Consider the following 11,725-nt stretch of genomic DNA (forward strand, 5'->3'; position numbering starts at 1 on the left):
TTAACCCTGAAGTGGAAAACGCAAAGAATGACGTGGAATGACCCCAATTTCGACAATTCCGGTTCTATTCTAATTGAAGTTCGTTTCCTTGAAACAACCCCGCAGAATAATAGTTGGATTCTACATTAAATAATATTCATATTATTTTCTTGGTGTACTACTTGGTAGTGAGAGAATATTGGTGCAGCAATAGTTTCCACAATTTTGGACGAGATTCATTGGTGCAACAATAGTTGCTACAATTTTGGATGAGATTTATCAAGCCTTGGATAGCAAGAGAACTAGGACCATCTTTGCTAGTCTAGCGTCGAAAACTGATGTTTCGTAAGCGTCTTTGACCAACACGACAATGCAGACTTACTTCATCGGTGGATGCACAGGATTCGTGGCGAGTCGGCAGCTGGTCCGCGTCAGGTGGACGGTTGGTAGCTAGCACAGCTAACGCTATGATATACTTGAGCACTATAATCTCATATGATCAAAGACATCGCTGCGCCCATCTGTCTTGTGCAGCATACCAGCGCCTCTTGGCTCCACCATCGGTAGTGGACTTGATAAAATGTGCAAGGAATAAGACGCCATGCGTTGTACAGTTAACAGTAAGGGGAAGTTCCAAGTAGTTTTCAGAAATAGCATGAGCCAATCAAAATTAATTTACCCTTTTTTTTCACGATTTAGAAAATGAAGTCTAGGACCTCTTTTTCTACTTTTGGTATAGTGGGTTGCGTAAAATATCGCAGAAAGAGGTAAAAAAGTAGGAAACTGTAGTGTGAATTCGCTATATATTACCAAAAAATTCGCGTTGTTTTCTAATGAATGTCGAATCACGCACGCTGGAATTTCTGATTGGCTGACTATACTTGTCCTTTCAGTAAGAGCAAATCAAATCCACTCAAAAATGGATTAGCCAATAGCGTCGATTCGTGATTCGATTCGGCGGCGAGATTCGATTCGACGGGGTCTGGAAAATGGTACCGAATCCACAATACATTGGGGCCACTTCTTCATCCTTTTTGCTAAAAATATCTACTTGGAACAAACAGGCCCTAAGTAACGTTTTACTCCAGTGCTTTTAGCCAATGAAATTAAGTTGGACCATTTGAAATAAAAATATTTCCCAAATACCCGACTTGGACAAACCAACGGCAGATGGAAAGCAACAGTGAGGTGCCCGACGAGCGCAATGGAGATACGCGATTCAACTTTGAAAGGGGAATGACGTTTCACTCGGGAAGCGCCTTCATCGTGTCTCCATTGCTCTCGTCGGGCATCTCACTGTTGCTTTCCATCTGCCGTTGGTTTGTCTTTACATGTATTAATAACGTTAACGTTATTAATACTGTACAATAAATACCATCATCAACTTTGTCCTTGTTAAGTACGCCTAGTACTAAGTACTTACTCACATATTGTCGAAGTTTTCACTTGTTGTCGAAGTTTTGCTCAGATACTCACATGTTGGCGATTACCCGCTGGTGTAGTGTAAGATGAGGTTTTGGGCCACCCCATTCGACGTGTAGAATTCTGCGAGCTTTCCCCATCATTATTGCCATTACGTTACGATGAATTGCCATCGTTAGTAATAATCACATTTGCTTGGTCCAACGAGTACACTGTATAACTTACAAAACAGCTATTTATTCGTAATCTCAGTATAAGGTGTCCAAGCTATCAGTTAATTCGAAGATTACGTCATGAAGCTACATGAGGGGAGGGAAAATAGTTAGTGGTAAAGCATCGGTTTCTAAGGTCGTGGGTTCGATCCCTGGCTTCCCCGGATTATTTCCGCAAGGATTTATCCGTCCCTCCCATGGGGAATCCGGATAACAAGGGCTGCGAACGAAGACGAGGACCAAACAAAAAACCGAAGATTACACACCGCCCCTGGTCGAGCAGGCGCGTTACAATTGGCGAAGCGGTTCCACAACATGTGGTTCTAGTATCGGCCCTCGCGGAGGAATGTCTTAATCAAATGATAATCCAAACTCAATTAATCGACGTTCAATTAACTTGTTACAGTTAACTGCATAAATGGGACATGTGAATAGCTGTGAAGAGTCCGGTACTGACGAAATATGATGTATGAGTCCACTGGCGCAGTGATTTAGTTACCTCACATTGAACGTGGAGGTTTCGGGTTCTATTCCCATGTACAAGGTCGCTTTTTTCTTCATTTCCATTTTTCCCCTCTACTAACAACGCTGTACCGGTACAACGCAATACTAGTACAGCACTACGCAGTACAACGCAAATGAATCGACACTCAGTTCGTCGAGTGCTGTACTACGTAGTACTACCGGTAGGTGACCTACATGTTTCACTAGTTTAAGGCTTGTATCAAACACTGAACGAGATTCTGCATGGTTCTCAGCTCGCATGAGTTGAAGGAGTTCGATAAGTATAGCGTTTGTAGTTCATAGCCTTGAAGGCCGCCCAATTCACGGACAATTAGGCGGTGGTATTTTCACTTCCGGACGGGAACCTCTTGCGGAGGCCGAATTAAATTGCAAACTGAGCTCTCTTACTGCAAATTACACTTAAGGTAACGCATCAATCATTCGAACGGTTTTTGAAGCAGATTTTGTCGTATTTTTAAAGTCTGAGTGCTTGCGATTACCATTTTATTACAGTATATTTTACATATGACGCAACTGAGATTTGGTATGATTTGATATTTGTAGGCAAATTAATATGACGAAACAATTTTAACGTGCACATTTCCCCGAACGGTTTCAAACATGAGGAGATTTGTATATATTGAATTATAATACGAATTAAAATTCGATTCAATATAATACTGTCGTTCTCCACTACTAGACCTATTGACCAATTACCACGTCAGAAACTAATTGCACAATCTTTTAGCAATTTCTTGGGTGATATTAGAAAATCTGATGGTTTCGACCAATGTCTGGACCCATTTTGGAAATGACCGTGTGATTAAAGAACTCAAGCGCCGTTTGCGCTTTTCGCGAGACTTCATGACTGAACCAGCACGCTTTGCTTTCTTTTTCTGTCCCGAGGACAAAAGACCATTGACATGCCTATGAAGGTCATCTCCGTCGACTTTCCGTAAAGGCAAGAAACGAATGAAGAATTTTTTGAATGGCAGGCGATTAATGGCTGTCAAAACTCGTTTTCGCGCCAACATGTGCATTAAGTTTTGGTGGTTTGGTGTCTATCTTTGTCGTGAGTATAGCTGTTTTATCATTTTTAGAGGGGTATTAAATCTCATGATTCTGGACGACGATCACACGCTACAATCCAGTTATATGGGAATGACTTCAAGTGATTTCGTATTTCACAGAGTGATTTCCAAAGTCACTCACTTATTTCCAAATTGTTCAAAGCTTTATTAATTAAATTTGGATTAAATTTCAAAACAACGAGTAAAAAGAATCACTTCCGCTTTTGCCATTTCGCTGGGACCGCATGAGGGTCCTCGATGGAATGCCACTCGCCGTTCGTCTTGACGCCATGAGTGTCCGCGAAAAAGGCGTAGGGTAGATGTTGAATAGGTAGGCGTGAAAAAAAATACAAGTAGAAGAAGAGACTAAAGTCGGAGGAGGGAAAAGTAGAAGGAAATGCACAAGGCAAATAGAGGTTAAGCTTGGTAGGCGTATACTTGAAGGCGTAGATGGTAAGGCGTGAAAGGTGTAGATGGTAAGGCGTGAAAGGTGTAGATGGTAAGGCGGAATAAGACAGAAAAAATATAAAGTGCGGGAGGCGAAGATGTCGTAGACTTGCTAGGCGTAGATGGTAAGGCGAAGTAAGAGAGGAAAGAAAGAAGGAATGTAGGTGGTAGGCGTAGATGGTAAGGCGTAGTAAAAGAAATGGAAGAAGTAAGGTAGGCGAAGAGGAGAGAAAAAAATTGCGGTTTACGCAACGATAGACGCTGACGAAGAGAAGAAAATAAAGTGAGATCAGATAGGCGGGAAGGCGTAGAGTAGAGTTGTGAATAAAAAAATGTTTTGATAGGCGTTTGAGATTACGTAGTGAAGGCGGATAGGGGAATGATGGAGAGAGAGGTTTGGTGAAGAAGTCTGCAAGTTGGTTGCCAGAGCTGCACCACTTAAGCTGGAATTCGCCGGAGTCCACGAGGTCACGCACAAACATGTAGTGGACGTCGATGTGCTTTGAACGACCGTGATGTTCGGCGTTGGTAGCGATCTTGATGGTGGACAAATTGTCCTCATGGACTAGGACAGGTTGGTCGGACGTTTGTTGGAGTTCGGAGGCGAGTTGACGTAAATAGAGAAATTCTTGAATGCATAAGTCGAGGGCAACGAACTCAGCTTCCATGGTGGACAGGGTGACGAGGGGTTGCTTCTTGGCAAGCCACGAGACGGGTGAGCCGAAAAAGAGGGTAAAAAATCCACTGATACAACGTCGAGTGTCAACACACATAGCGTAGTAGTTGTTCGCATCGACGTAGGCGGATAAAAAGGGAAAGTTGTCAATAGAGGCGATGCCACCGAGGCGGATGTCATAGGTGCGGGTGCCTTTGAGATAACGAAGGGCACGTTGGACGACAGACCAATGAGTAGGACCAGGGTTGTGGAGAAAGTGATTAAATTGTTGGAGAGTGTAGGCGAGATCGGGACGAGTGCCCATAGCTAAGTACATGAAGCTGCCGACGACAGAGCGGTAGTTCTTGCCGATCATAAAGGCGAAGTCGTGAGGCGTCGTCGCACAATGGGAGACGGATAGGATAAGGCTGGGGTTGAAAAGCGCAGAAACTGGGTTGCAGTTCACCATGTCAAAACGGTCCAGGATAGCCTCGGCGTAGCGAGATTGGTGAAGAAGGATGGTCTTGGCTGCTCGGTTGCGTTGGACTTGCCATCCCAAAATGTCGGAGAGTTCACCAAGGTCTTTCATGGCAAACCGTTGAGAGAGGGAAGCCTTCAAGGCGAGGACGATGGAAAGAGTAGGCAAAAGAATATGTAGATCGTCCACGTAGAGACTGACAATGGTGAAACCGGAGGCGTCAGACTTGATGAAGACGCAGCGGTCTTTGTGTAGGCGGATGTACTTTTGGGATGTCATGTAGTCGGCGAAGGTCCAGTACCACAGGTTAGACGCTTGTTTGAGGCCGTAGAGGCTGCGTTTTAGGCGGCAAACGAATTCGCGGCGGGAGACGTCGGTCACGAGGTGACCAGGCGGCTGTTCCATGAAGACGACGCGGTCCATGGTCCCGTTGATTGAGAAAGGCGGTCTTGACGTCCATTTGATGACACTCAAGGTCGTAGATGGCCACCATAATGAAAAGAAAACGAAGGACTTCGAGGCGTACGACAGGCGCAAAGATGTCATCGTAGTCAACGCCTTCGTGTTGCAGAAAACTTTTGATAACTAGGCGTGCTTTGTACGTGCCGTTGGGCTTGATGCGGAAAACCCATCGGCACGGCAGAACTGTCATGGTTTTTAGGCGTGGAACAAGATCGTAGGTCTTGTTATCTTGAAGGGACTGGAATTCGTCTTGGGCGGCGGCTCGCCATTTGTCACGATCGGAATGGCGCATGGCTTCCTGCCAGTTTTTAGGATCAGAGGAATCGGAGGGTAGGCGGGTGCTGAGTAAGGCGTAGAGGTGCCATGGCGGATAAAGGGGTGGATCGAGGGGTTGTGTAGGCGCCGAGAGAGGCGGGAAAGGGTAAGGCGGTGGTGGAAGAGTAGCAAGATCGTCGATGGAGATATTAACGAATGGTAAATGTGAGGCGGAGAGACAGAACGGAGTGCCTGGTAGTGTAGGCGTTGGAGTGGTGCGGCTGTGATGTTGGGCAAGTAGAGTGGTAGGCGGATGGAAAAGAGGACTGCGATATGGTAGAGCAAGTTGGAGTTCGTCCAAGGCGGCAGACAGAGAGTAAACGTAGGGTGGAGACAATTGATCGATAGTAGGCGGTGGAGATGTTGAAGGAAGTGGAGGAAAAATGGTTTGAGCGAGGCGAGTTGAGAGAGGCGGTAGAGGTTCATGAGGTGTAATGGTGGAATATCGGATGCATCACGGGTGCGAAGGCGAAATGCTGCTGCAGCTTGAATGGTGTTGATGGGTGGGAATTCATCTTCGTGGAAAACAACATCACAGGAGTAGAGAAATTGGTGGGAGTAGGCGTTGAGTAATTTGTAGCCCTTGCGATCATCTGGTAAGCCCACAAACATGGACTTGATGGCACGTGCGTCGAGTTTGTTCGTTTGGTTAGCCTTTTGTATGTGAACGAAGGCGGTGCAGCCGAAGGTGCGGATGTAGGCGAGGGGTGGATGCCGGGAGAAAACGCGATGATAAGGCGACTGGCCGTCATGCGAGGTGGAAGGCGAGATGTTATAGAGCCAGGCGGAGTAGATAACGGCTTCGGCCCACAGGAACTTGGGGAGATTACCGGCCAGTAGGAGCGATCGCATCTTCATGACGAGTAAGCCAATGCGGCGTTCGGCCACGGCGTTCTGAACAGGCGAGTAGGCGTTGGAGAATGAGGTCTTGGTAGAGAATTTGGGTTCGATGATGCGACCGAGTTTCTCGAATTCCTTGGCATTGTCAGCGTGTAGATTACCGATGTCAGTAAGTGGTAGGTACTGAAGAGTGTTGATGTCAGACTTGAAGATAGTGATGGCTTGGAGGCGAAAGAGTTCGTAGGCGTCGTAGAGATCCTTGCGGAAGGCGAGAGGGTAGACCCAGGTAAAGCGGGACAGTCGTCGATAAAAACTACGAAGTAGAAGCTGCCGCCAATCGATGGCACTGGGCACGGGCCCCAAATGTCGGTGTGGACTAGAAGGAGGAAGGATGAGGCGCGGAAAACGGCTGCGGAGGAAAACTGTTGTCGACGGGACTTGGCCAATTCACAAGTATCGCAGGTGAAGAATTCGAAAAGGCGTGGGCGATCGGTAGAGAAGTCAGTGTGGGTCTTGACGAGGCTTTGGAGAACGGTGGAGCTTGGGTGTCCGAGGCGGTTGTGCCAAAGACGAAAGAGGGCTTCGTTAGATAGGCGTATGTTTGAGGTGGTTGCAGTGGCTAGTGCGAGAGAAGGCGTCGTAGATGTTGAAGTTGTAGGGGGAGGCGGAGATAGAAGAGGTTTGTTGGTAGATGGAGAGATGGGAGTGGACTGGATTGGGGTGACATCGTTGGAAGTGAGGGACAAGGCGTGTACGGAAGGAAATTTCGAAGTTCCGGATAAACAGGAAATAAGGGACGAGGCGTTGGGGTTGGGGGAGAGAGTGTGGTGGTAGGCGGTAATGAGAAATGTACAGCCTTGCTTGATGGAGACTTGAAAGCAGTGTGTTTAGGCGAACATCCAAAGTAAATAATATAGATGTGCAATTGATCGATTACTTCGGAGCGCGCCGCGGCTTGTACGGTAGACTCAAGCGTAGAAATGAAGGACGGAGTAGGCGTGACGAAGTTGATATGGAATGGATCTGCATTACTAAGGGAAGAATGAGCTGCTAGGTTAGCCTGAAATTCCATGATGGCAGCTGCAACGGCAGCAGGAGGGTGAGGCGGAGGGTTGCTGGCTAGGCGTGTGTAGGGCTGCGCCGGAAAGGCGCAGCCCAAGGCGTTAACATGAGCACGCAAATAAAGTCCACGACTGATGTCCATGAGGCAGTGCGATGGTGCGAAAAGTCGAAGTGGCAGCCGGCTTGAACAGAGTGACGGACGGAGAGAAGGTTGAATTATAAGGCGGGGCAATGTAGGGCAAATGGTAGAGAGAGAGGTTCATGATGAGTGGTGAGAGTGGCCGAGGTGTCACCAGAGTAGGTGGTAACGCCGAGATCGATCGGACCGTAGCTGAGAACAGGAAGTTTGCCACCATCGCCCACAGCAAGAGTAAATGATTTGTCGATAAAGGCGGAGTCAATAAAATAGCGGCGGTGAGGCGTGCAGGAGGCGGTGGCACAAGAGTCGATGATCCATTCGTTGGAGAGCTGGGGATAGAGTGAAGGTTCCAAGGGAAATGGGTTAGTGTGATTGGGGAAATACGCCTTCAGGCAGACTGTGTCCCAGGAGATTCCAACGTAGAAGGGAAAGTGGGTGGTCATTGTGGGGGGCGTGGGGTTGGCTTGGTAGTCTTTGAGTTGGAGGTTGTCTTTAATGAGCGGAACAGGCGGTGGACGCGCTTTGGGATGGAGACCGGTTTGGTGCTTGAAGAGATGATAGGCGACACACTTGTCATAGGACAGTTGATCAAAGGCGTCGGCAGTAATGTTGGCCATTTGACCGTAGGCGACGTCATGAATTGGACCCCAGCGATCTTCTTCATCGGAGGAGTAATAAGGGCGCGCAGCACGAGGAGGCGGGGGTTCACTGTAGACGCCACCACGGCGGTTGAGGCGTACGGGTAGCTGTCGTGCAGGCGGGTCAACATAATCGGCAGGCGTGGGAGGTCGCTTAGTGAGTTTGTTAGAGTTGGGAGCGGTTTCGGGGTTTAGGGTGAATACGATAGGCGGGGAGTGGGGGCAGCAAAGAGTCATCCACCGTGGAAGAAGCGGTGGGAAGTGGCATGTAGTTTTGTTGAGGTGGAAACTGTGATTGAACGCTGAGTGCTGTGGAGGTAGCCCGAGTGTGGGCGTTAGGTGTAGAGGAAGATGGAGAACGTGGCGTTAGAGCTGAGGTAGGCGGAATTGATGCCTTGGTAGTTGAGGGTAGAGAGGTGGGATTGGGAAGGCGTTGGCGTTTCGCAGGCGGTGCTGATGTAGAGCGCCGAAGAAAGGCGGAAGAAGGATGAAAGGTTTGAGACGTGTTCCATCCAGCAGATGGACGTGATGGAGAAGCTCGACGTTTAGGAGGCGATGAACGAGCACGGCGGGTAGCTGACGAAAGGCGAGGATAGGCGGAGGATGGAGGGGATATGGGACGGCTACAACTTGAGTCTGGGTGGATGGTAAAAGAAGGAGCAGAAAGGCGTTGATGAGCTCGAGAGGAGCGACCGGAGGAACGACCTCGCTGCGAGGAACGTGGAGGCGATCGACGAGTAGAAGTTCGGGGAGGCGGTCGAGAGTCGTCACGATGACGCTTGGGATAGCTGCTGTTGGGACCCTGATCGTTCCCGTGGTTGTCGTCGTAGTCTTCGCAGTCGCGACGATGATGCTGCGTATGTTCGTCAATGATCTTGCGAGACGATGCACGTTTCCGACGACAGTGTGTGTCAACAACGTGATTGGGAACGTCGGCACGAATGCGGTTTCGACTGTCGTCATCGCGCATGGTGCGGCAGTCGGGAAGGTGGTGTTCAGGCGAGCCACAATATAAGGAGGAATCGAAAGGATAGTTGTGACAATTTGAGTGTGCCCAACGTGGCAGTGACTCCTAAGAAGGGGCAGCAGCAGCAGCAACTTGGCGTCGACGGGATTCGGAGTCATCGGAGCTTTGATCCGAGAGGATGAGATTGCAACGAGAGGCGATGTTGAGGGTGTGGCGAATAGCAGCCTTAATAGCAGTAGGCGTGCATTCAGAGCCATCCTCACACGCCTTGAATTGGAGCTGGCAAACGGCGTCCCTCACGTCTTTGTTGGCGGCAAAGGCGCTAGAGTAGAAGAGAGTTCGAAAGAGCTCAAACGTTTTCACATGACCTTCGCGAGACGTGAGAGCGTTGGTGTTCGCAGGGAGGGTTGCCGTTTCGATCAAATTGATCTGATCGTCGAGAGTAGTGAAGAGTGTCTCGGCACTGAGGCCATCACTGTACTTGAGTTGAGTGAGACTCGCAAACAGGATCATGGGGTCGCGGGTGCCGGCTTCATAGCGCGCCCTAAGAGCGGCCCAGAGAGAGAAGTGAGAGGCAAGCGATCCGATGACTTGTTGGAGGATAGGCGTAAGGGAGTTGAAAAGGAATGCCTTAGCTTGAATGCGTAAGGCGGCGAGGGACTCCGCGATAAACTCATCCAGAAACGTGCGCGTGAAGTCTTGTTCGAGGCGTTTCACCGTTACAAGGCGCTGTTCCAAGGCGTCACCAGCATAACAGTCGGTGGAGTACTTCGCATCATTGCGTATCTTGTCAACCTGGAGTTTGGCCTGGCTGATGATGTAGGCTTCGGTTTCAACACGCGTGGGGCAGTAGGTCTCGTTGGTGTAGAGGAGAAGAAGCCTGTGGTCACGGCCGCTTCTTCAAACGTGGTGCGCCACGCAGCATAGAACTTGTAGGCGTCGTCGAGAAGAATGCTGGAGTAGGCGGTAATGGTCGAAGCAGGAGGGCGCATAACCTGTCACGATGCAAGAAACAGGAGGTAGGCGAGGGTGATAGGCGTGTAACAACTTGTGCAGAGTGTCCAAGACAAACAAAGTGTGTGGGACAGAGGAAAACGAAAAGTGACATTCAGTCCTTTACAAACTATCTAGCCTAGTTCCTATTGGCTAAAACTCAGTCAAAGGGAAACCCTGACTTCTGAGAAGCAGCGCTCTTTTTCTTGTGCTAGAGCCGTGATTGGGTGAGCAATCACTAGGGTAGGGTAGCGACATGAAGAATATACCAGTATAGAACATGCAGGTATAAAACAGCCACTGTCTCGGCCTGTCAGAGTTGATAAACTAGGCGATAGAGTTTGGGAGACTTGATAGACGAGGACAAAAGGCGTGAACACAAGCGATGGAAAAGCACCACTTGACAGGTTGGACCAAGCAATCGTGATTATTACTAATGACGGCAGGAACATTTTGAAATGTATGGGTTGGACCAATCAAACGTGATTATTACTAATGGTGGCAATTCCTCGCATGGCAATAATGATGGAGAAAGCTCGCAGAATTCTACACGTCGAACGGCGTGACCCAAAACACCATTTTACACCACACCGTACTCATCCGTGAAAGTCAGTCGTTAGGTATTTATAATCGTGCCTTGCTAAAGTAACTAATGCCCGATGACAGTCGTGAAAGCGTTCGAAACATTATGTGCACACGGTGCAACCCAAGCACCCCTGTGAAGGGAGGGAAAATAGCTCAGTTGTAGAGCATCGGTTTCTTAACTCAAAAGTCGTCGGTTCGATCCCCGGCTTCCCAGCCGCAAGGATTTATCCGTCCCTCTGGGGAATCCGGATGGCAAGGGCTGCGTACGATGATGAGGACCGAACTTCGAAGAAGCTCGGTCGAAGCACGAGGTATGAAACGTTGAGCAAAGTAAAAACCGAAGATTACACACCGCGCAGGCGCGTTACAATTAACGAAGCACCACAACATGTGGTTCTAGTATCGGCCCTCGCGGAGAAATGTCTTAAAATGATAATCCAAACTCACTGTCAATTAACCAAGCATCCTTGTGGAACATGCTACAATACTGTGTCTTTGACATCACCGAAGCAATGTCTAAATGCGGTTATTTAGGACACCTCAGGATTCAAAAACGATGCCTCAACAGGAATTACCAGGTATGGCAATTCTCCGAAAAACAAAAAAAGTATATTGCAACCATTGGCATTCTACGTTAGTAACTACTGGTACCTGCAGCCAGGGATTCCTCTTGGCCTCTACTAGTACTTTGTGTTCGTCAGCCTTTTACTGGTATTTTCCCTCGTTGTCCAGCAACAGACTGACATGTCACCACATGTACCCATGTACTTTTGTGATGTCAACGACCCAGGGTAGAATGTTCCACGACGGGTTCTTGGTTTGCACCGTGTGGGCATAATGTTTCACGACTGTCATCGCCAATGTATTGGTTACAATACGTACACTTGTAACGGTACTATGTTTGTAGTAGTATAAACGTAAGCAAGGTACTGTACTGACTGGTACGTACTATAGTAA

General features: G+C 48.4%; 1 pseudogene across 1 annotated transcript; it reads left to right on the forward strand.

Annotated features, from left to right (window-relative positions):
• The first annotated feature begins 10,910 nt into the window (after positions 1 to 10,910).
• On the forward strand, positions 10,911 to 10,981 carry H257_18060 (annotated as a pseudogene). Its single transcript has one exon. The product of its transcript is annotated as a tRNA-OTHER (tRNA).
• Positions 10,982 to 11,725: the final 744 nt, after the last annotated feature.

The sequence above is a fragment of the Aphanomyces astaci genome (genome assembly GCF_000520075.1).
Source record: "Aphanomyces astaci strain APO3 unplaced genomic scaffold supercont1.134, whole genome shotgun sequence".
NCBI classification, from domain to species: domain Eukaryota; phylum Oomycota; class Saprolegniomycetes; order Saprolegniales; family Verrucalvaceae; genus Aphanomyces; species Aphanomyces astaci.